Source organism: Gymnogyps californianus, chromosome 1, assembly GCF_018139145.2.
Source record: "Gymnogyps californianus isolate 813 chromosome 1, ASM1813914v2, whole genome shotgun sequence".
Classification (NCBI taxonomy): Eukaryota; Metazoa; Chordata; class Aves; order Accipitriformes; family Cathartidae; genus Gymnogyps; species Gymnogyps californianus.
The window spans coordinates 212,912,334-212,939,098 of record NC_059471.1 but is presented as its reverse complement, the minus strand read 5'-3'; positions in this window follow the sequence as shown (position 1 = coordinate 212,939,098).

The following is a 26,765-nucleotide window of genomic DNA, read 5'->3' as shown; positions in this document are numbered from 1 at the left end:
ATCTTAGGGTCGTTTTAATTGCGGTCACTCATTCCCTAGCAAAACAGCCCCACAGAGTGTATGTGTTTTATTAGATCATTCCTTCAAGCTCTGACTGGAGCTCCCAAAAAGTGCTTGTAGTCTGAAAAGTGACAGTAAAAATGACATTGTAGGTTCCTATATGTCTTGTCCCAATAGATTCCAGATCCAATTTTCTCACTTCATGAGTGAAAAGATGCTTATTTTCTCTTCTCTCACTTGCAAACACAGCCTGTGATCTGAAAACCAAGCGGGGTTCTTCTTACCTCTTGCCTCATTACCAGTAATAAAAGTTCTGCAAGCAGAGTTTTACCTTTCTAATGATGAGAATACATTCTAATTTGGGCTTTATTTTTGACTTTATTCCTCTAATCATATCAAGTCTTTTTCCTGTCAACAAGATAGATAAACATTGTAAGTAAGGGCCAGTGTCTGAATAAGAAGAGGTCACTTTTACAAAGTCATGTGTCATAGTATAACAGCATTTCACAGAGATTTGTTAATGTGTCAAGAGAAAATTGATATGTGGAAGATATCAAAGTTTGTTTCTGAATTTCTTGGCTTGAAAGATCAATTTGAAATAGCATCAGAACTGGACTCTAATGCCAGCAGGGAATCCCACTACTTCGTAAGATTATAAGTAAAGAAAAATCTAGAAGAAAAAAAATTCCTTTTTTTTTTTAAGAACACAGGAGAGTACAATGTTTGGCTTTAGACCCTTGACAGCATCATTTTTTTTGAACCAGTCATTATTTTTTCCCCCTATTTTTCGATGAACTACTGTGGAGACCAAGTGCTTCCTTTAGGGCAGTGTGGGGTAGCCAACCAGGATCCCTCTAACGGGATTACAAGTGACATTTCACTGGCCCTCATTCAAGGTAGATGTTTCTGCATCAGCAGGCTCTTTTCAATCCCTCTCTCCTCTCTCAGAAAGCCAAGAAGTTGTTTCCAACAATTACCTTGACCATATCTGAGCAGGCCAAACTGTAGTCAGTTCGTATTACTCTGTCATCTTGAAACTAGAGGTGGGTGAAAGCTGGATTTGAGAGCAATAGAGGAGAGAGTGTAAAAATTAATATATCATATTATTATTAACAATAAAACATCATCCAAATATACTGATCATAAAATAGTCACGAACTAAAATCAAGGGGTGTGAAACAAATCCTTTAATCTTCTTGCTTCACATCACACTTGTATTTTATGGTAGATTGCGCAAAATGCTCTTTGTGCTGCTGCAGCTGCAGGACTTTTTTATTTTTAATGTGTATATTGCTGTTAACCTCACTGTCTCTACAAAACCTCATAGTTCATTGCAAGATGTAGTGTAATGCACTTCACCATTCAGATTAGATATGGGTGATTATAACACAATAATCGTGTGCATGTGCTATACATCCATACGATCAAGCCATTCTTTTTTAAATATTAAATGGCCTCTTGGGGCAAAAAGTAGGTTAATCAAAATAATGCTGTCAAGTAGAGAGTACAGACCTTTTTATAAAAGAAAATTAAGTAGAACTGGTAATTATAACTAGTGTACAACCTTTCAATGTAGTCAATAAGAAAGTCAATTTGCTTAAAATAATGAGGTATTCTGGCATGAACAATCTGTTCATACTTTGTTCCCAAGAGCCTCCAGAGGGAATCAGAGCCCTAGCTGACATTTGATACTTTCTGTCAATTTATCAGCTCCGTGTCAGTCTGAGTTTGTAAGATGGTGGTAGGAGGATGCTTGGGGACTGACAGGAAAAGTGGGAAAACAGAGTTGGTTTCTAGCGTCTGAGCTTATCCTTATTAAAAATAAATAAACCCCTCACATTTCCATCCACTCTCCCTCCAAAATTGATTTGCGGTGTTTAGATATGGTATTAAACTAACAAGAATAACTGGGGTAATAATAATAATAAATGCTAGCAATATTTGGGAGAGATGAGGAGATCTTAAGCTTCAGGCTTCACTGATGGAGATCTGTTTGCAAACTAATGAGTATGGGAGAAAGCAGAGTACCTCCCACTTGCCATTTCACTCTGAGGTTGTTCCTGTGCTGCCAGGGGAGCTGTCAAGTGCCAGTCTTGGTAAGGCAAGATATTGGATGAGGTCAACTTGGTGGCCGGTTCAGAACAAAATTTTCTGCATCCAGCAAATTATACAGATTTAAGCCCAAACCATGGAGGCTTGTGTTCCCTTCTGCTGCCTTGCCTTCAAACACATTTGCTTTAGAAAGCTTTTCTTGGAGAATAGAAACAAACAGCTAAGTAACTGGGGAAGGTTCAGGGTCACAAAAAGCTGTCGTTATGACAAATTATCCTTCTGGTTTTGATACACTGTTCACACCCAATGTAGAGAGATTTGGACACCCCCACAAATCAGTGCTGCTCTGTCGGAAAGCAGTATTATTAGGAGAGTGGTCTGGAAAACAGATATCTGTACGTATGCCACACAGAGGTCACAGCTAATTAACGGTTTGTGGTTAATGAGAATTCATAATGATTCATGGTAATACTTACTGTTTCATTAAGATGTTGTGTTGCCTGCTTGACCGGTTTGCGGAATCATCGACGTCTGAATGGAGATGGTCTTCAGATCACCAAAATCAGTCTTCCAGCTGACAAGAGGCAACTCCAGGTTTTGCAGAGACTGCTAAAACAGCCTTCCAGGATAATTGACATTACTGCTCAGCATCACAGCTAGCCAAAGGAAGGGCAGTAACTGGTCCATAATCTCAAATCCTGCTCAATTATGGCCAGGTGAGAATGGTCAATTATCCTGTGCTGAGGGAACTCACAGTGGAGATGAGACAAGTCATTGCCACCATCATCTTTCAAAAATAACCCCTGAAGACATGCCTGTGAGACCAAACAAGTAACTGCATTTCTTCGGTAATGGCAAAGTTACAAAAAAAAGGGGGCTTCACTACTGGTGATCCTTTTGACTTTGACACAGCGTAGCAAAAAGCAGACAGATCTCACTGAGGGCAAAAAGGGGCTGAAGGAAGAGAGGAGCAGAAAACCTCAAAAACTGAGCGGATAGCAAGGTCATCTATTCATTTCAAAGTCTGTCTAGTTAACTAAGGAATTGAAGTGTCCTTTAAAGAAAGGCTTGTGCACTTTTGTAAACAGTTCAGGGAAAAGCCACCGATGGTAGGTACTCAGAAGCAAGCAATATAGTTTTTGGGCTTCTTGTGCACAGCCTTGCACAGGCATCCCCAGCGTTGCCAGCTTGTACAGAGCCCAGTGCAGGACCTGGGATCTGGAGAACTAGCAAAATCCTTGCCCTCACTAGTGCTCTGCCATAATTGTAACAAAAAGCTGGCCAATTTCCTTTGGCCTCCGATGAGCTCCATGTAGTAGGTTTGTTTATCCTGGAAGGGGAGAAGGTAAAAGAATTTGTTTTCCCAGGCCTCCCCACAGACAAAGAGGGACATGCCAAATATTCCTGGGAATTTGCAGAGCCATGCAAAGCCTCGCTGCTTTTGACTTTCTTTGCATGGGTGCAGAAATCCTCTATGAGATATCCCTTCATGAGATCACAGCCTTCCCCAGAGACATTTCTATGTGTCCCCTGGGCATAAATGTAGATGCAATGTGTTCATTGAAATGGAAGTGCTCTGCAAAGTCACGGCACCCAAAAAATTCCCCTCAGGGAAGCTTTAAAAACACCTGATCCCTAGTACTGTGTAGCCTATTTTGAAGGTAAATGTTTGCTCTTCAGAAGGGTTTTTAATGTCTCCCAGGGGTGAGTGTCATCCCTAGCAAGGCCACTGGTACTGCCTTTGGTTTGGCTAAAAAGTAGATATATTACAAGTCCTTTCCAAGAACATTGATCAGCACATTGCAGCTGGTCTAGTGAGTGGCAATAGCTATGGGACAAACAGCTTGCTTTAAAGGAAGGGGCCAAAAAGTTAAAGAATAGTTAAAGGATAGAAAACTTTATTACTCTCTAATGTAAAGCAAGAGACAACTTCCCTACCATGAGATTTTCCTAGAAAAAAATTGACTCCTAAGGAACACTTAGGTAGTCTGTGTACTTTTCCAAAATAAAGTAAGAGAAAAAATACTCACTTTAAAGTGTTACATTTCATCCTGTCAGCATCCTCACATTTTTTCTGGAGTGACCAAACACAGAAGGGATCAATCAGCAACTTCTTACTTTTCTACAAATACGAAAATGTGAAAAAACCTGATTTCAGTCTGATGTTCCTTTTAAAACTCTCCACATGAAAGAAATGGCTAACATTAAAATGTGAAGCAAGTTACAATGGCAAACACAAATTCCTGATGCTGAAAACAGTGCACATTGCTTCCACTGAACTACAGCGGTCCAGATACCTGCCTGTGTCACATTGTCCCATCAACAACAGATGTCTGACCATCTCCTCTGAAAACATGCTATCAAGCTACAGCAAATTATACACCCTTTCCTAATTAATTCCAGGGAGAGGCTGAAGTCTGACGGGAATTGAGGTGATAGCAGGAAATATTTCCTACATTCACTACCATGGGGGGATTAAGAGAAAAAAGGTTAAACTTCTTCACTATACTTACACATCAAACAGACCTTGAGTCCTTAAAAATGCATAGCAAGTGATGGAATTATTTTCTATGAAAACTTGTTCAGTCGTTTTTAAGATTAAACCAATCTCTTGCTCTGAAAGTTCAAACAGAAAGAAGTTTTTTTGGTTATGTGAAACTGAAATTACAGGGGAAGTTTTCATACAGTACGTAGCTGCCCAAAGCCAGTAGCAGTTTCAGACTCCAGCAACTCATTTGATGGTGTATTTATGCTCTTAACTGGGTTTATGTGCAAACCTACAAGGCACTTGAAGAATTCTGGAGAGTTTGCATCTATATTGTCCAACTGACTGCTGATTTGGGGTTCTTTGATTTTGGAAAACTTCCTGAAACTGCCTTAAATGGGCTTGTTTTTCAACGGACAATGGGTGTCCACCCATTGATGACTGGGGCCCAGTGAAGTGTCTCAGGTTGAGTATAGTAAATACTAACTGAAAAGTACAAGCTGCTCTTGAAAATGTTTGCAGGGTTATCTATAGGACAAAAGAAATGCAAAGCTTTTTTTTTTTTTTTTACTGTGTGTGTACTGCACAGGGTGGAATTCTTCTGACCACATATGGGTTTCTGGATGTACACAGACACACGTAAAACATTGGTTTCAGCATTTCACCAAGTAACTCCAGACTCCCTTTGTAGAGAGATAGTCAATACATCCAAAAGTCTCATCCTATTTTAGACAGCTACATTTCACTACATAAGTCTTCCTCCTAATCTCCACTGACTCTCCTGGAGCCTAGATTCTCATAGCTCCAAAACGTGAGCTCAGGCATGCACTCACCTTTCGTCAGATGAATCCCAGTTTGTGTTTCTGACTCTCCGATTTAACTTTTTTCTAAGCTTTAAGATAAAAAAGTATTCTTTTTTTCCTCTTGCGGAAGTCAGAATTGATGGTGTCTCCCCAGGGTTAGGGTTCTGCAGCCCTGAGGAAAAACCCAGTTCAACCTGTCCACTTTACCAGGGAATTCCTCATGTTGCCAGATGCAGCTGGTTATGGATATACCAGTCCTCCTGTGTTCTCAGGTCTCATCCACCCAGTGCGCCTGCATTTCATCCACACAGCAAAATTGCCCCTATCCCTTGGTATCAAGTAGGCTGATTTCAGCCTTCTTTCCTCTCCCCACTTTTTCTAGTCCCGATATGTAGATTTATATGTAATTCCCTGTATTAAATTGTGACACTGACTTACAAAACTTCAATGGCTGTTCATACAGGTTTGTTGTTACTAACAGGTTAAGTGATTTCACCTGTTCACTTAGTAAGTCAGTACCAGAAAGCCCACGTATCTCCGTTCTCCATCCTGTGCTTCCGACAGCCAGTGAACTCTGCCTCTTCATGGCGTGATGAACACAGGCAGTGAACACTAAGAATCGTTGACTGCATCCACAATCCACTCCACGAACGTCTTTCACTCTGCTAGATCTCATTGCTCAATTATAACCTGGTCACTTATATTTTGCTGCTCATCATCAAAGGCTTCTTGTTACATGTGGCGTTTGCTCATTAAGGCTGAGATGTTATTCCCAGGATTCAGGCAAGGGTTAACATCAGTAGGAGTTGCATTCTCATTCTGTAAAAATGTTGTTCTGAAGCATGACTAAAATGATCATCTTCTGTTAGAAATTTGCTTCTTGAAGAAATGAAAGGCATTGTCAAATAAAAATGAAAACTTCGTAAGTTCTCAGTTAAATTAACATGCCAGGCATGCATTAAATCAATTGGCTATAAAGCCAACTAAATCAAACTATCTTGCTTCTATCTTTTCTAAATAAAGCACAAAGACTCACCTTTGCATTTGCTATGCTGCCTGAACATTTAGTGTACTCAAAATGCTGAAATATCCAGTGACCTATTTCTGAAACTGAAGACAACATGCAAAAAACATGAGCATGTTTTTTGTATGTTGTCTTGAAATGTCTTTTATAGATTTGTCAGTCGTCATTGCTTCAAAAACACATTCACATTTGCCATATTTCTTGTGGGACTTAATATCGTGCTGCGTGGAGGAACTTTGACTTGTGTTGGACCACTGTAAAAATCAATATCAAAGCACTGAATGTACTGCAATAAGGAACGCTTATTAATGTGTAGTTGAGGGGAGTAGTGAAAATGACCCATCTTAATGCTGTTGACAGCACATTTGTCTTAGTGTCTTATTGGTTTTAATTTGTCATCTGATAAATGTCCATTTATGTAATGGAGAGTTAAGTGCTCATTAGTTTACATATAGCTTTGTGTCTAGAGTCAGGTCAGGCTGCTGAAACTGATGTTACATGAAAGCTATTAATAGTCACAAAAGGTTATTTCAATAAAAACAACTGAAAGGAAAAATTATATTTGTACCTGTTCAAATAAATTCATCATTTGGCTGCTTGATTGACTCTAATGTCAACACAATAGTTTTTCTTGGTGTTTTTGGAAGATGTGAGATTTCATACCCCTTAATGTCCAAGAACTTTTCCATAAAATGTTTATCAAATCAATTTTTAGAAATATGAAAATACATCTAGAACCTTTATTACTGGTGAGTGAAGCAGGTGCTACAGAACACACACGTAAATTTATTAATTTATGTAGTGTCATAAGGCCTGTAGTGCAAAGCCACCTATCTTTTGTCTCTCTCAGTTTTTATTTGTGTTTGCTCAGTCTTACAGTGGAGTTATCTACGCTACTTGTAAAGAAGATGTTACAACAGAAATCATTACTGCTAGGGCTTTCATCTGAGACCTGCCATATCTGATGAACAGCAAGGAAGGCATAAATGATGGCATAATCCAAATTCGTTCTGTAGAGCTGAGCAGGATTTTCCCTCTGAAATTTGTGTAATAGTAAATATTTTACCGTCTTTCCCTGAATATCTTAATGAAAAACACTCAGTTGTTCTGGTCATGTTTTGGCATGGGGTGAGGATGTGCATAAGGTCAAGTTATATACTGAACTGTAGCCTGGACTACAGAGTAGAAACAGAGTCCAAATCGAGGTGCTCTTTAAACCAGCCCTGCCAAGCATGTCTGCTCTGTGCTCACCTATTAAAGCCACTGAATCTGTTAAGATCCAGTCAAATCTCTTTGCCAGTGTGTCCCTGTAAATTTTGGCTTCTTTCAGCTTGCAACAAGTTACTACTTCATCGTACATGTGAACTCTGACTTCTGCAGCTGAAGTTAAAATATCTTTAGCTTCAAATCCTTTTAAACACAGGAAGATAGGGGAGAGCTTAGTGTGTGATGCACAACATTATTGACACCTTAAAACAATACATGTTATGCTTTAAAAGCAATCTTAGGCCAAGCTACCCACTGACTTCGAATCCATTCTGCAGCTGTGTTAATCATATTGAAAAAGCCAAGATGCTTTTGTACAGCTTTGAAACATGACAAATGAACAGAGGACAATGAACTGCAGGGAGAATTAATTTCCATGTATTTTTGAAAATCTAAGCAAAGGGTTTCATCCAAATGACCACTGCAGTTAGTGCCATTCGGCTGAAGTCTTAACCTCAGCTTTCCCATCGATTGAATATGGTTGACCTCCTTCATAAAGTACCTTGGTTTTCACTGATGAAAAACACAGTGTAATAGCTGCCTTGTGGTGTCTTATACCTCACAGGTCAGTGAGTGCAAATTATGTCTTGTGCGACTAAGCCACACTTAATGAGTAGCTGTATTAGCTTTCAAATCTGGCCCTTTGACTTAATTTCTCTACTTGGGAGGCTTTCCAGTCCAGTTCCAAGCAAAGGCGGATGTCGTGCTTCCAATGTCTCAAGATGCCAAGTTTTCCGAAGTGCCACAAGTACCTTTTCTCAGATGACTCCTGTATTTTCCAGGCAAATATAGTACCTGAGCAGCAGAACTGAGCGATGGAGAGCTGAGAAGCCTGGACTAGCAGAGTCAGAGTAAGAGAGGACTCTTCCCTGAAAGAGTCCATTTCCTTCCAGAGATCAGAGGAGCACAAGAACACCTGAGTTCAGATACAGGCTGGCTTTGGAATAGTTTTGTGTCATCAACCTCACTTGTTCCAAACAATTTCTGGACACAGTTGTACTGAGATAGTCTGAGGTGCAGCCATGATGTTTTGGGAAGGTAATACAGTTCAGCTGTATGGACATGAGCCATGCAGTGCTATCTGGTTTCAGGCCATCTTGAGTTACCAGTAGAGAAGTCATCAGAGAGGCCTTAGGGACAGGGGGAAATATGAATCAATATTGATCACGTAATCAATAACCATTCCTAATGTTCCAGTGCTATGCAGAATTACTGTGATCTGGATTCCAAGGCTGAAATACGGGATGATGTTTTATCTTTCACAAGGTATTTCTCATGTTTTTCTTTCAGCTCTGCAGTCTCATGGACCCCAATGGCCCTACTACATTTCACAAGCTTAATTTTGTTTTTTTTTAAATTGTGCTTATCAGTTTTCAAACACTTCAATACATTTTTAATCACTTCTCCTAAAACTGAAAAGGGTGCAATTGAAAAGAGTTTTAATTTTTATTACAGCCTTAACCATCAATGTTTAGCTGGTTCCTGCAGCCTATTCATATCTGTTTGAAAAAAGAAATATTCTTACTACTGCTTTTGAGACAGGAATGGAGAAAATAAAAGTTCACAAATTTTCCGAAGTCCAAAGAGTTGAGATTTGAAGACAAAACTTCTGGCTGTTTTTTAGAGCAATCCTCATCTCACACACACCCTGAGCTGAATCTCTAAGTACACAATATTCCTCAGACAAACAATCCATGCCCCCACCCCCACACCTTATCAAGTTTCAATCCTTCGATAATGCTCACAATTTTGTGAGAAGTCAGGACTTCTTCAGCGAAAGTGGAGGGATCAGGTGAGGTTATTTTGTTTGCTGAAATCAAAATGTGAAGGCAAACCTTTCCATGAACTAAATCCCTTTCTACTTCTTCTTTATAGCCAAAGTATTTAGGATCAATTCTTTGTTATAAATTTCCCTCTGATAGGTATACGATATCATAAATTTAGCACATAGGAGATGAGATTTTTATAATTTTAAGCTTGTATGGTTTACAATGCAGTACTGTCATATTTCTTTCTTAGTGTCCTCAGTCATTTAATGTATCCTCATCACTCTTAAAGATTATAAAAATTTCATCTGGGTAATCTTTACCTGCCCATAATTATATGGAAAACTAGTAAACAAAAAGTAAATTTTACTATTTGGAAGCATCTTAATTTTTTTTTCCATTTCAGAGATCTAGTGATTAACAAACCTCACCCATTCCATTAATTGTATGTTGGCAAAATAAATTTATCTCTGCCTCTCAAATTCTTCTGACAAATACCAAAAAGCAACCAAACACTTGTTACACAACCTGCAACATCAAATAATGATTCTCTATAGCATAATTTCCTGTATTATATAACATATGAACTGGGCAATTAGCTGGAAGTAAGTAATCATTATCATTTTCCATGAACTTGCTAACAGGGTGGTATCTCTTAAAACAAAACATCAAGTATTTTTAAGGAGTAGTTTATAACAAAGAAAGTGTCTCTAATAGGAAAAATGTTCTTAGAAAAGAGTTGCTCTCAGGCTAAAAAAATCTCTGCATCAGGGCTAACAACAAAATCCAGATTATATATAAATTTCACAGGATTTAATTAAGATAATCAAATAAAACATTTGAGAGAAAGTGATATTCAGTATCTATAGAGCAGAAATTGATAGTAAACTGTGAAGACTGTTAAAGTAACAACACATCGACTGCTACAACATGGAAAATAGTCGTATGGAAAATAGTCATACGTAAAACAGAGAGCTTGTAGCACAAAGGCAAGGCTAGACAAAGAAAGCAATTATGTTCTTATCTACTGACAATTGCAAAAGGAGAAGTCAAGTGTAATATCATGTGTTAAGAGGCAAAGTACCAAATATGAGGCCACAGCCATAATTTTTATTTCAGATGTGTAATTACATGAAGCCGTAAGACAACACAAAAAAAAAGAAACCTTTTCATTTTCCAGCGCTGTGATTAGTTCTTGTTCAATCATTAGCTTTCTTTGGGTTCAATTCTAAATGGAAATAAAATTTAATCAACAGCTATGTTGCTTAGTTTTGCTCTGTAAAGTTTTGACAGATTGATTCAGCTTTCCCCTTATCCATGCAACAAATCAAAGAAATATGGAGAGCAATTCAAGTAAGAAAGATTCAGTCACTCTGAGTGGGATATAAGTTGCTTCATTTGGAATGAGAATTCCAGTGATCTTTTGAGTACTTTGGCTAAACAAGTTGCATACTTAGTTATTATGAATTTAGTGAAGGCTTGTTACGGATTTTCATGTTCCTTATTCTATTCTCTTTGTTGAATAAGAAAGCTCCAACCATCACAAAATCATCTGAGACCTGTTTACCTTAAACTGGACTGATATAATGTCAAATCAGTCCCTTATTGGCTAGCTGGCAACAATTAACATTTTGGTAATTGTGATAGTTATTATTGGCCGATATATATTTTATTAAAAAACATTAAGTTTTTACCTTTATGTTAGTAATAGCAGATCAGGGTAAACATTTGAACCAAACAGCATGGAAAAAATTGAAAGACAGGGTTTTGTAGGGAGCTGGCATAGGGTGGTGACTGTAGATACTTAACATCACCAAGAAATAACAGAATAATTGCACCAGTTCAGAAAAAAATGGAATTCAGGGTCCCATGTGTGGGTGCAAGTAGCACCAGTAAGGAGGACAGTTTCTTAATGGCACAGGATCTTACTCTCAGTCACTGCTGAACATACTGGCAACATACAATGCCACTGCACAAAAAAAAAATAACTCCAAGGCCTTCAATTCTATAAAACAGAAAGGAAGTCATTTTTATTTGTGTTACTGTATTACACAAGAGGCCAGTGACAAGGATGGGACCCCATACTACTAGTCTCAGTACAAACACAGAACAAAGAGACTGCCCGGGTCAGGAGTTTACAATCTAAATATAGCTCTTGGTTTGTAGAGGGCAGGGTAAAAATTGTCTGTTCAGTCTGGCCAGCACTGGTTTAGCATGTGCATCACATTCTTTTTTTCCATTCTGCTTTCCAAGACCGATCAGGAGGGATCAACTAAGAAGCATAGTTCAGGCAGAATAGACTTACTATTTTCATTTTCTTCTACATAAATAATGCAAAGTTATTATGGAAAGGAATAGAAAAAGATTATCCTCTTTTTAGTTCCAGTCCCTGGATGAAGGTTGAAAAATATATTATTGTAGTTCGCAACGTTACACTTGCAGAAAGAATTTGAATATCAATAAGCAGAGAGATTTTTAAATGGATATTTACATATAATATCACTGTATGTTTACATTTAATATCATATTGGATTTAATTTTATTATGTTCAAGAAAGCAATTGGGTGAAGAATAAACACTGTGGGATGTTATCTCATTGATATGCAGAATCAATATGATAATCAAGTTGCTGATATAAACTCATAAGAAAAAGCTTCTGACATTTCATCTAGGATCCCTAATTTCATATTTACAATGTGGTGTGAAACTATATACTGCAGTCTTACTGTTTAATTAGGAAGATTACTCTTGTATCATTTTTTATTTTTTTTCTAATTACTTTTAGTCTCCTTTCAAAGGATGGAAGACTAATACTGGCTTCTACCAAAAAGTCATGAAGACTTTTTTCTTTTTAAAAAAAGTTTAATTAACAAATATAACATGAGTATATAAAACAAAAGATTATCCTTGCTATAAACCTTGTGAGAAGCATGTTTGTCTATGAGTTAGAGTGGTTAGCACGTATTTCCAATATTCTAAACAAATGCGAGCTTGTGAAGGAAATTGGACTGGGTATACCTTGTATTCTTAGCAAAAATATAGTCAGGCATGATGACTAGTAGGTATGTGCTTGATGCGCTATTTTAGGGAAGTAATTTCTTTTCCTATTTTCAATATTCATTTGATTCATGTGTTTAACAAGTGCAATTATTCTTTTCCTTGCATTTGGCCAGATAAGCCTCCAGCACCTTTGATGGGTGGCACGTTACATGTTCACTAACAGGTTGGCTGCAATACCTACCTAGCTGCTCCTCAGAAAAAGCAAGCCAAAAGGCAATGCACTTTCCTAAAGTTCACAGCCAGCACCCGTAGGGTGGATTTATTGCATGACTTCTCTAAGGGTGTAAGTATCACCCTTGGACATCCAGAGCCCAACGGCAGTAGTGCCTGGTGCAGGGAACATACCAGAGCTGGGGACTTGCTGTGGTTTTGCGGCAGGGCACTGGCATGCTGCGAGGCTGGAGAATAGTCTACTTTGGCTGGAGATGGTTTATATCCTTAAAGGTCTGGGTGTTGGAAGGACTGTGAACCAAATGTTCTCATGTATTTAGACCCACCTTTAAATGTTATTAACAAATAATTGACTCTCCCCCTGGATCATCCCTGAGGGCGTTATCACACATAGGGCAGATGTGTTACCCCGGCAATGGACTAAGCAAAGATGACAGTGACAAACTGTCCTTCAGCATGTCTTCAGTGATGTGAGAACACCTCATGAAATATGTTGCTCTGTCTGAATTAAATAAGCTTATCCTTTTGCAAACTGTTCTATAAAAAGTTATGAGAGCCAAATGTCTCTAAAACTGATATACCATTAAAGCTTCTACAACATTCCAGCCATTGCCACTAGTAATTTTGTGAGTTAGGATTGATTGGGTCTCTATTCAAGAATAAAAAATGAGTGGTGTGCCAAGAATGTTGACAAGGAGCGATATGAATCCAGTCTTATCTCAGTGTTATTGCTTTTGCCAGTCACTATGTTACTATTAAGATAAAGCAAGTTACCCCGGCGTGTAAGCTACTGATTGAAGGCTGGATAATGATTTCTGGATTTCTCACTGCAGCTGCAATATTGGAGAGAGTCTGGAGGAAGATGGATTGGCAAATTGCAAATTTACTTTTTAGGATGTGCACATAAAAAGCAATTTAATGAATTTATATACCTGTTCATATATGTATTTCTCCCTGTCTTTCATTGGCATAAACAAATGGCATCTACTCTTCATAAATAGGTGTACATAAACATGCCATCTCTGCTTGTTGGTATGGCATTTTAGGTGTGCAGAGATATTTAAACATAAAAAAGACATTACTTTTATTCTGAATCATTCCATTAGAGTGATATATATCTCAATATTTGGGAAACATCGGTGTACCTTACATATTGTATATCTATAAGCACTGTATGCATATATGTGAAATTTATATGTGGACAGTCCAATCCAGTAAAATGTTTCATGTTTTTAAGTGGCTTTTGGATCAGTCACAGTGTATATTTCTTGTCTAGATGCAGCAGAATTTAATACTTCTTTCTTTTTTTTTCTTGTTGGCTGTCTGATAAGTTATGGTTGCAACAAGCAGGAGCTGTGCTAGGGGAAAAGAGGTTATGAGATTCCAGAAATTTATGTGTTCCAAACAAGAATTAAACTAAGACTGTAAAGATTTTTCAAAGAGATACAGACCTCATAGGACAGTAATAGGGCATTCCAGTAGGGTGCTAAAATCAAATTCCTCTTATACATAATTCAGGTCAGGAATCTGAACCTCAGTTTCCACATCTCAGGTTCTTTCCTTAACCACTAAGTTATTAACAGTTTTGGAGTGACATTTGCTTTTGCTTCTTTTGTGAGAGCTTATTTCCTATCAAAAGTGCCATGTGTTTCAAGAATTCCGTGTTTTTTCAGGAAAACTTATTTTATTGGAAGAATCTCGACCAACTCTACAAGACAGCTTTCAGTTTCAAAGTTGGATGTCTCCCAAGTTGCTCTGGCTTCATCAACCAAGCTATCTGGCGAAGCAAGGATGTGCTCAGTGTCCTATATGTCTTTATAAAACATCCAACACAACAGATCACGGGCCAAGTTAGGCTTTCAGGTGTTAATATAATATTTTAAAACTTACAGAGCTTGCTACTGCAAGGCTCCCTTTGTATTCAATGGACAGCAATAAGCACCCCAACAAAATAACTCATTTAAACTCTTACAGTGAGATGGGATTAATTTTCTTCTAGAGATATCTTTTTGGGAAGACAGGACCATAGGAGCAGTCTTCCCTAACACTATCCTACAATTCTTGCAGGATTCTTAACCCATCATAGGTATTTCTCCTGGTTTTTCTCATAGTCCTAACCATTTATATTTGGGGATATTTTTTAAACTTTACCAACAATACAATTATGATGTATTCACTTGGAGAAAAAGCCTACATATAAACATCTTCAACATTAAGTGTATACTGAGTTAAAGAGCTAACAACAAATGTGCATGATTTGTATCTTTATTAGATATTTGCATCACACCACTCTCTGTACAACTGACAAAAAAACCAAAACCACAGATGTTTTTCCTCCTACTGTACTATTTCAGGTAGAAACTGTTGCTCTTATTTTATGGTAAACAGACTAGTTGCTATGATTTCTTTCTTCATTTTTTTGTTTTCATGAGCTCAAAGCCCTGAGTTCCATAAAAATTGAGGGGCTGGAGGTTTTTTTAAAGTTAGCTTATAGCTATGAAATCAACACTGTTCTACTTTTTAGTCTTGGGCTAGGCAGTTGACAGGATTGTCCTTCAGAATTTGTCCAGCCTGCCCGCAATAACCTTTAATGTCTGTGTCCACTTCTTAAAACAGATAAAAAACAAATATACTGTATGGTATGAAATCAGAAATAGCTAATGGATTGCTGCCAACCTTGATCATTATGACAGCTTTTGGATTTATTTTATTAATTGATTGCATTAAAGGATTGTCCGATCTAAGTCTTTTCCAGTTTTTAATTAGTGTTTAATGGATTTCAGGAAAACAATATTTTAATCTGCACTGGCACAAATTATACAGTTTGGTGTGAAATTCAGAAAAGGAAATTAAGACGTTGTCTACCTACTCTGTGTAGGTCTAAGTGTTTCATAAAGTCTTATGTAGGCTCTGTTTACGTTACATATATCATACTTATATAAGCTGGCATCCTCTACAGACCTCAAAATCCCTCGTAGACTATAAGCAAGCAGTATTATCTCCATTTTTTACACTTGGAAATTTAGGCATAGAGGCTAATGTGAAGTTCTGTTTAGCATAAAAGCTTTTCATCCAGGGTTTTATATTAGCTGCTTCTCTCTAGTGTGTTGGTATTTCTAAAGAATAATACATATATTATACACACAACATTTGCAAAAATGAAATTTTTCCTTCGGTCTATACATAGAAGCTGAGGAATAAGAAAGAAACGTGACTCTCCTAAAGCTGGGCAGACGATGTGTGGCAGAATACACATGCAGTATCTTATAAGTCTCCTTCTCATCTAGCGTGGAATCCTGGATTTATTCTTACCCTCCTGTTTTAACCAAGAGCTTCCTATTTACTTGTTAAACGCTGACAGATGTCTTCAGATCTGAAGATCACTCTTGTTGTGAGGAGCTTATTGTCTAAGTAGACAGTGTGAAATGGAATGCCTAAATGCCCATTCCGCCTAAATTGGGACTCAGGCTTCAAAAACCTAAATCCCACTCCATGATCCAGTCTGCCTCATTTCCAGAGGAGACTACCAGTAAAGATACCCATGTTTTTTAGGCATCTTCTTACACAGTACCTAACTTTAACTGCCCAAAGATGCTCAGAAATGCTTGCCGTGCCGAGTTGGAAAACATCTCTTGCTGCAGCTTCTGGTTTAGTCAATCATGCACACTGTGCCGATGTGCCCAGAGAAGCCCCAAGGCTGGAAATGGACAGGACCACAATAGCGTGAGCCCTGCACAGCTTTGCATAATATTAGGACATGAATCTTTTTGGATAAGAATGCCTTCCATTCCTCCATTTACATTACTGTAAGAACAAAAGACAAGAACAAAAACTCCCAAGGTAAGGTGGAAATCCCTTGGCTACCCACTTTCAGCAGGCTTTCCTCATAAACTCTGATTTCTGGCCTGTGATTTGCACTTATGGGCATACAGCGCTTCATCTTCAAGGTATTCTCACTCAGAACACTCCAAAACCTCAAAATTGGGCATTCAAAGTTGGATTGAATTCTGCATTTTAAGAGGCAGCGATTTCTCTCCATTAACCATATACATCGGGTACAAACTAAGGTGGACTTATTTTTTCCTCTTCTCCACTTCCTTTTCTACTCAGGTTTACATTGTCAAAAGTTTAGTAAGACAATACTAATATTTGACATTGAAATCCTCCCAGTAAATATTCATCATGAGTGTCTCATGTTCCATCATCTGCTATTTTTTGGTTTTGTCTGCTGACATTCCTTAATTTAATGATTTGGAATAGCTATTTTTAAAGATCAGTCTTGGGTAGAAATTTTGAAGGTGAGAATGTGGATAAACATCCTCAGCCTGAGGGAGTTCAAACCTACACCACAGAATGCCCTAATTATTCTGATTTGGAGTATTCTAAGGAACGAAATATCAGAATGGGAAGTGATGAGAAAGCAAGGTCTTTTGGGCAGAGCAAGGAAATGTTAATAAGAAAGGACAACAGAGATGCAAACAGCTCAGAATTTGAAAGGGAAGAACCCAAATTTGAAGCCAGGAGAGACTCTGAAAGGACGAAGCTCCCTGTTATCCAAATTAGATCTCAATGATGTTTTCTCATTTTTTTTCTGCTGAAGTCAGAAGGAGCATAATATACCAATATTTCACAGTGCTGCTAATTTTCTGCTCAAGCTGCAGCCTTCTCTTTACAAATGTGCCATAACTTAACATGTAAACTACTGATTATGAAACTATGCTAAATACCACGTTAATGCAAAATTTTATTGGTCTGTACCAATTTTTATTAATCTGGCATACACATGTGCCTATGTCAAATTATAAAATATGTCAGTTCTTTCATTGATTTACAGTATGAATTACAGACTGTCACAACTTAAATTATGTCAGGGTGTGCAACAGTGCTTGGACTCAGAGTTTCATCATTCCGGATTAGTCATTAAGATACTGAGATGCTAAAATTTCAATCCCCCATATGTGGCGAGCAACTTCTATAGGGCAATGTGTGGTGTAAATGAGGTAAAACCAGAGTAAAGCTGTACATCTTCAGGAATTTAGTATGCAGTTAGCAGCATGTAGATCTCTGAATGTGATTAACAGTCTCATGCAAGTAAGGCAGCTCCTCTAGCTGTCAAGATCTTCACAAAGCAAAACCCAATTACACATAAACAGATCTTGAATTCTCCCTCTGGGCTTGTGTTTCTCTTAGCTATAGATTTTCATTCTTACTTTTTTTTTTCCAAATGTAATATTTAATACATCTAAAGGTTGCCATTTTATTGAGGAATTCAGACAGCGTAATCCCCTGGGTGGCTTTCTTTGATCGTATGTGGTACATTTTAAATTGAATATATTGACAGCCTATTATAACATGCTTTGTCTTGTAAATTAATTTTCAGTTAGATTTTAATGTATGTCAAATATGAACTGTAATCAGTTCTTCTGTTTATGTTTTAATATCATGACCACCTCTTTCATGAAAGGACAAAAACCTTCTATAAACGGCTTATGGCTACTTTCAAGTAAAGCATGTCATTTCATCTCAAAGGGCACAAGTGAAGGTCGCTTGGGACAGGGTTCATGTGCCTTAACTTACGCATCTAAAAATTGTTTCTCTAAATCTGAACTACACATGTTCCCTGCATAGTCTACAGAAAGAAATGATTACTTCTTAAGAGTTATTAATTTTCTCCAAAATAGTCAATTTTGCTAGGTCTAATGAATTATCCTCTGAAGGTGCTTATTTCTTTCTAGTAACTCCAGAGAGAGCTTATATTGTCTAGCTCAGATCTCAACAACTCACTTTTTAGATAAATAAGGTAGGATTCAGCTGCTTAAAATAGATGCCCAGGGTCATTTGAGATGCCCTCTGGTACCCAAGACACGCACATGGGGTAGCAGATATGATGCAGGGCCTACAGCAAGCCTAAGATCTTGTAAACTAGCAACTAGAGACCAGGCAGGATAATCCACAACACATAATGAACACTAAATGTATATTTGAGGCAGCTGAATTCTATCCCTAATTTTAGGTGACACATATTCCACCCCGAGTGACGCCAGCAAATGGATGAGGGGGTAAAGGATTACGTTTGCTCCCTAGAGTGCTGTTTAAGGTTAGGCAACTCACATTCAGTAGGTTTGAGGTTAAGATGCTGAAATTTAGATGTCAACAGATATCTGCGAGCTGGGTAGCCGAGCTTTCATGACTACCAGTTGCCCATACATATATATCTTCTACAACCTGTGCTGCTCAAGTGTATCTTAGGCATTCACACATATTGGTGGCTATGATACAGGACTTATGAGAGACCAACGCCCATCTGGACTGGTAGCTGAAGAGCAGATGAAGCACCTATGGCATCTCCAGTAACCTCAATGTCAACATGTGAGCAGATGGATCAAGCCCCTCTTGATACAGTTATTGGAGTCTAGACAAGCATAGAGTAAATTCCACAAGAAATACTTACGTGTCACCAGATGAATCACACCTTAGATGATAACTGATTTTGTTAGTTAGATCTCCATTAACTGTCATGAAGGATCTGGTAACTAGTGCACGTGTAAGTGTCTCAGTCTGCAACTGAATCAATCCAATATCAAAACCTGACTGAATTTTGGTTTGTGTGACAAGAGCTACTTTTCATCTAATCTTCTCTAGACAAGGTCTACATTTCTAAATGTATTTTCCTCTTATTCATCATTAGTGTTAGAAGGAGGATAAGACAATCCAGGGATTCCTCTTTTGGTTGGCTGTGACTGTGACACTTCTGTTGAAAGCTGTAGGACTAATCTGACTGTCTGAAAAGTCTGATGAATGGGGCAGTATCCTGACCCCTAAAACAGTATTTTGTCTGCAAAATGCCTCAGAAAAATCACTTATCTCCACAGCACCAAAGAAACCAGCGCAGTCCTGGCAGCAACTTTAAAGGAGTCCTCTGTTTAGTTGCTTAAATGAATAGATTTAAAAGTAACTTAAATCACAGTCTCTATTTGCACAAGTACTTATGCTGAGTCTGGAGGAGCCTTTAATCTAGCAGACAGAGGCAGGATAAGGTCTAATAATTGCATACTGAAATGAAAAAAGTTCAAACTAGAATTAAAAGGAAACTCATTTATTTTTTAACTGTAAAATGAGCTAACTTACTGGGGTAAATTACTAAGTGTCATTGTAGTCTTTACATCAAGATCAGATATGCTTATAAAACATACATCTTAGTTTAACAACGTATAGCTGGGCTTGAGGCAGAAATCCCTGCATGAAGTATGGCCTGTGTTATACAGGAACTCAGACTAGACAGAGGTCGAACTAGTTAATCATAATGGTTCTGTACGGCTTTAAAATCCACGAGCCTATTAATTTCAAGCAATAGGCAAGATATGTTCATTTAAAACTTAATTTCCTTAGGGTCTTTAACCCCACCTTCTCCTTGTATGCTAGTTTCTGCCCCTATGTGGGACTCAAGTCTGCCGCTACTTTGTGACAAACTGTGGTGCTTCGACAAATAAAAAATAGGGTTTGACTTATCTCTCACTTAAGTGCCAGGATTTACATTTAGCTGAAATAGTAGCTAAGTGGAAGAGTAGACACTTTTACATTTGCTTTCCCTAATATTTCATGGCCCAAATCTGAGTTGCCATATTTAGTGAGACATCTTCTGTTTAAGTCTAGTGATACCACAGCAACATCTTAGAAAGGAACCCTCTTTCAGATCATCGATAGGGTCCTGCTTCTGAAGGTTTAGGTGACAACACAATGTTTACTTAGACAGCCTGGAGATGTATAACTCCCCCTCCCTCTCCTTACAGGGAAGTATTATATTTAAGGGGCAAAAAGTGTACCAAAGACTCAACTAACCATAGAAGAATTACATGTTAAATGATATGTCCTTTAAAATGCAAGTGGCTAGGCATTTTCTTAGCAGTTCCTGCCTCGCTAGTTGCTTTTCTGTCCAAAAGAGTGAATTAGCCTTTCAACAGGAGCATCCCAGTGCCAGTGATCTAATGGACACCTGGAAAATCATATTAAAAAGCATCTAGAAAACAATGAGCTTTGCTAGTCCTTCGGTTCTAAAGTCCATCAGCAACCAGCTTCAACACTGACTCATGAAAGACAACAGTGACTTGTGCTGTATATGATGGAGAAAAATCACATGAAAAGAACAGTAAACCTGTATAGTAGCCTATATGTGTATTTTAATGTGAACTCTACCCTGGGAAAGAGAGAATTATGCAGAAAATACAGAGACATTGCCATTACCAATGTAAAAAGCTCTTAACAATGTATCAGCTGGGATAAGTTGTGCTCAGAAAGACCAAAATCATCAAATGTTGCTGCTATCAGGCACCCTACAGTCTGGTCCATTTCTATATGTGTAGTATTTTCTGTCAGCATCAGTAGACTGCATTTTGGAGTGTGGATGCACTGTGAAATCACTATGCATTATATTCATGATTTTGGATACAGTACTTTTGAATTTTGTGACTCTTATGCTGCAGAATAGTCAAAAATGGCACTTTTCTGTAATGGAAATGGGAAAGGAAAAAGAGATCTTTTTCACTGCATGCCTTTGATCTTAAAAACATGTATGTGCAGGAGTAGGAGAGTGCATTTGTCACTGTAACCACTTCTTATTTTCTGGTGAGAACTGGGATGCAAAGACAGCACTTCATTTCCTGTTAACATCAGTGGTCATTCCAACTATGTAAGAACATGGCACTTCACTTTTCACTGTGAACATGACTACACTTGGAAGACAGCAATTATAATAACTTCATTTTTAATGTTTGGTTTCTTACAAACCACAAAGCCTCCAAAAATAAAACGCTTAACCCCAACATCTTTACTTTTTTTTTGCAACTTCTGCCAGAAATGTTTATTTTTGTGTCTCACTGGATTTGATCCATAGATTTCCTACTGAGTTCAGGACAATTGGTAACAAGCTTATACAAGTAGAAATAGGCAGCATATAGGACTTTTGGGGCCAGTAATAAGCTGAATCTTTCTTTGTACATCTCAACTTCCTTCTGCTAAGTAACTCCTTAGTTCTGTTTGACCGGCTGAGAATTTTTATGGGTTTTGTTCATCACAGGCACTACACAATCACCACTTTGTCACTTTGCTAATTTCCCAAACCCAGTTCTGGTCACCCAGATGTCTGCATGGCGGATGTTCATGCAGAGACGAATTTGTTCATGCGCAGTAGGTCTAAAATGAGATGAGTCAGATTGATTTGCTTCAGACCCATCTTTGCTGACTGACCTCTTTATGTGCTGCTGTTCACTGGATTCTTTCACATTATGAGGGCCCATTGTTAATAAACTACAAGCAGATCACAGGCAAGTGGCATTTAGCATATAGTATTTTCACATTAATTCCTTTGGTTTCATTGAAATATATACAAGAATATCATGGAAGAACAGGTAGGTACATTTAACCATTCTTTTTGCAATTATATCCATGCATAATTTAACACCTTATGGCAAGGATTTCAGGGAAGAGCTGGTAACTTAATTCTCAGCCTCCCTTAAGGGTCAGTGGGAATTAGACTCCAAAATCCCCGAAGCACAGATGAAAATTTCAGTTCTAACCAACACATTTGTAATCTCAGATCTAGCAAAGTGTTCAAGCCAGGGTCCATACAGGTCTTTGGAGTCATAAGTTCCATGGAAATCAATGGGAACTAGCTGTCTAAATGCCTCGTGTTTGGGCTGTATGAAAGTACAGCTTTCAGCTTGTTGGGTTTTCATTGACCCTGATAGACTTTATTTTTGTCCTTATAACTGGGCAAATGGTTACATTCTTTGCCCTAGACGAGTATTTTTTCTGTCCATTGCTTTCAATTGCTTTTGAATTGTTCCCTGCTAGTTCTCACTATCCCTAATTCAAATATGGGTTGAAAAACATTTGTAAAGAACTCCATCCATCATCAGAAAGACAGTTTCTAAAGGTAAGTCCACATGCTTTGCTGCGATACAGACCTAATAACTGGCTTTTCAACCTGCAATAAATATTCTTTTTCCTGTCCTCTTCTGATTGCTCCATAATTAACACTAAGGAGACACAGATTTAACTATCTGACAGATATTTATTTAAAATACCTTCTGCTGCATATATTAACATTTCTGTATCTACTTTTTTAAAGCAGCTTTGAGTTCTGCAATAAAATCAGATCCAGAGTTTGGTTACGTTAATAGCCTTGCATGGCAGTGGTATAGATCAATTTGGAAAAAGAGATGAATCAGTCATCTGCAATGTAATTGTATGTGTTTACACTGTAGAAATGTTTTTAGCATAAAAACACAATAGAAACATATGACTCACATCAATATCACTTAAGCTGGATAAATTGTGAAAGGAAATTTGGTGGAAAGGAGGATTTAATGCTCTCCACATACGTGTATTGATAACATATATTTATGCATTAACAAAGTCTTTATCCTGAACCTCTACCAAAAGGTAGAACTGCAAATAACTGCTACCTATTCAACCCCCTGGCTAGTGAATGTGGTTGTGACACTGAAAAAGAAGGCCTAAGTGCCCATCCATGAGGTCAGTTTTATCACTAGCTCTGGCTATCTAATGCATCTGTCCACTAAAAACCCAGAAACCAGCTGATAGAATAGAATTTCCAGTCTCCTCTTCCTCTCCCTTCCCTTCCCTTCCCTTCCCTTCCCTTCCCTTCCCTTCCCTTCCCTTCCCTTCCCTTCCCTTCCCTTCCCTTCCCTTCCCTTCCCTTCCCTTCCCTCCCCTTCCCTCCCCTCCCCTTCCCTTCCCTTCCCTCCCCTCCCCTCCCCTCCCCTCCCCTCCCCTTCCCTTCCCTTTCCCTTTCCCTTTCCCTTTCCCTTTCCCTTCCCTTCACTTCCCTTCCCTCCCCTCCCCTCCCCTTCCCTCCCCTCCCCTTCCCTTCCCTTCCCTTCCCTTCCCTTCCCTTCCCTTCCCTTCCCTTCCCTTCCCTTCCCTTCCCTTCCCTGACTGACACTGCACCTTACAACTGTAACGTTAAGGATACCTGGCAAAGGTACTGGATGCAAATGGAGCATGAACGTCATCACTGAGATTTTGGAAGCCAGCTAGGGGACATCACCACAACACTACTATTAATGTCAAGGTTTTTGCAGTAATATTCCCCAGGCAGCTCTGACCATTTCAAGCTGTGGCTAGCTGAGCAATATCTCGGGTGTAGAAACCCCGCAGGGACAGCCACTGAGATTGGCACCCATTGCATGCTCAGAGCTCAGGAAATAAAGGAAATGTGTAAGTATTTGCCCTGTTAGTGCATGCTAAAGGGTACGGTGCTGACAGGCCCAAGGCAACGTAAACCCAGCTCATATGTGACTACGTGAGTCACTACAGGCTAATGTACCCAAAAACTGTTGCTCTTGGGCAGTGAATGGTATCAGCACAATGTCCCTATTCTTTATTTCATGTCTGCCATGTGGTGAATCTGTTAGTGTGGCTGTAGGAGCCAAAATCACTTTGGAACATAGACGAAACAGATAGAGGTAAAACAGGTTACTGATCTGTCAGGATGCACAAAACCCAATCCTGCTGATACCAGACATTTTGCTACTATCTGTAGTGTGGTTCACTGGAAACTTAGCAATGGGTTTTACCTGTCCCTCACAACAAAATCTTCCTGAGCAAATGAGCCAGAAAGATGTTATGGATTAAATACTTCTTTTGCCAGAAAGTCTTTGTGTATATTCTTTGTGCACATATACATGAAGATCCATCTAGAATAGAAGAATCTATTATAGACGTGTTCTAACGCTATTGTCATCACAACAATATCTGGGCACTTTCATATCAAGCCTTAAGGTCCGTGATTAAGATCTACAATATATAGCTCAATTTCTCCCAGGGAAGAATCGAGCGTGAAATACAGTGCACTGTTTTGAGAGGATTTTATTTTGTTTGGGGTTTATTTTCAACATACATGCTGAGGTCTGACAAGATGAACACTGTTTTCAAAAATAGCAAAGTTGCAGATGGAGGAAATGATTTGTTTATGGTATTCTCTATCAAAGAAGTGTCACAGATAGATGGGTTTTACTCAAATATTAGAGTTTGCAACCAGTTCTCTGATTTAGCTGGGCAATAAGTATATACTCAGGCAGCAAGACAGCTTGCTGTTGGCTACATATATCATGCTCGAAAGTACAGAGGAATCCCAACAAAGCCACTTGTAATTTGCACTCACTAAATTGGATACAGATCCACCTTTTTTTCCAACAGTAGCCTAGAAATAACAAAGGTTTTGGGAAAAATGCCTGGTTTTGGTTGAACATTTCTTCTTGCTGGCTATCTGCCACCACAAACACAGAGGGGATATAATAACAGTCATTTGGAGTTCTGTAAACCTTGTCATCTGAGGACCTCAGAATGCTTTCCAAGTGTTAATTAAATCCTCACAACATCCATGTACCCATGCATAGCAGATTTCAGGTTGTTAGGCTCTCCCTGTGACCACAGCGGCTCACTAACTCCACTGCTCTTGGGAGACTTCAGACCCTTTCACACCAGAGACGCGAGTTGCATCTCAGCCGCTGCACTGCCAACCCAAACACCGGCACCGTGGTTTCCACCTAACTCTTTCAAAACAAAATTAGGTGAATTTTTCAGAGAAACTGAACCCCAGGACTTTAATTACAATGGGGCTTTAAAACATGTTAACTTGTTTTTTGGGGATAATGCTTTATTAGCAGCTTCAGAGACAGCAGCTTAAAAAACCACTCAGGTCAGTATAGAAAGAAATCGCTCCTTAGTTCTGAAAAAGCACACAATACCTCCCCGTGTTACTGACTCCAAGCAATAAAAAAACATGAGTTCACTTCAAAAAGTTCTTTTAATAGTCTTTTTGTCTGCAGGCTTTTTGCTCCCTGCCCAGTTCTTGAGACACTACAGTTTTAAAGTTTTTTGGGGTGGGAAAAGATTTTTCCCACAACAATAAAGAAATGAAAACAGATATTCTTTTCAAGTCACATGAGTCATTAAGCTAGAAACAAATCGAAGATTGCAAGACCTGATATAAAACCATGTGAGTTAGCAGTGTCGTTTGTTTACCTCTTTAACATGGCATTACTTTCTCTTAACAGTCAGTTCTGAAAAGACACTCTGTCTCAAACTCTGTACAGAAAGAGCTCTTTCTTATTGCACTCTAACAGGCATCTTGCAATACATCTCTGAATATATCTGCTCTGATGATCTCAAACAAAATTCCATCTGAATGTTGTTTTCTTTTTTTCCCCTCCTATGCATATTTGTTTAATCTACTGAGTGCATGTAAATAAATCCTACACTAAGCTCTACAGAGAGGCAAGAGTGAGGATGTGCTACAGCACACACAGAGCTTTGCCTTATTGGTGACTGCCTGTCGGTGCAGTTCGCTTTCTCAGTTCTGATTATCCTAAGTTCAAATCCCAGTAAGTCTGCTACAGAGACAAGTATCACATGCAGATAAGAGTAAATGTTCTCCAGACAGCCTTCTAGAAGTGTTTCTTTACCTTGAAATATCAATGTACGGTACTTTGTGTCACCAACGGTGCACTCTGGAAGGCCATTAACGCCTGTCTACCTTGTGATGACAGAGGAAACCACACAGTGCTCTTAGTGTCTACCGTATAGTATAGATACATAAGAGGTAGCTTTAAAATGGATCGTTTGGATGCCATAACAGCCCCACTGCGGTAGCCTGGAGCTCATTTGTCCTGCCAAGAGACCTCTTCAGGCCATATTGCACATGCAAATTGCAATGATATTTCTTCTGTGTTCAGCAGAAGTCTGTGGAAACTGAAGGTGGTCTGAAATGGTTAGCTAGTCCACTTTACAACTCAAGGCATACCAAATAACTAACTAGATTTCCAGAAATTGCTTCCTCTGACATCGTTATGATGAATATACTTCAACAGCGCTACATACAGCACCTTTCTTTGTTTATAATTAGTCATAAACCACTAAAAAATGTATTGTCTAGAAGCATATATTACTTTCTTTGTATTGTTTCTTGGTGATTGGCATGAAAGTTATGAAAGTCTCACTGGGTTACAGAATATAGTACCTAAATGTCTTGATTTGTTTTTAATGGCTAATATAATTTTCAATTCATGACATGCTGTATTTTTAATTATGGCAAGGCCTTCCAAACTGTCTTAGAT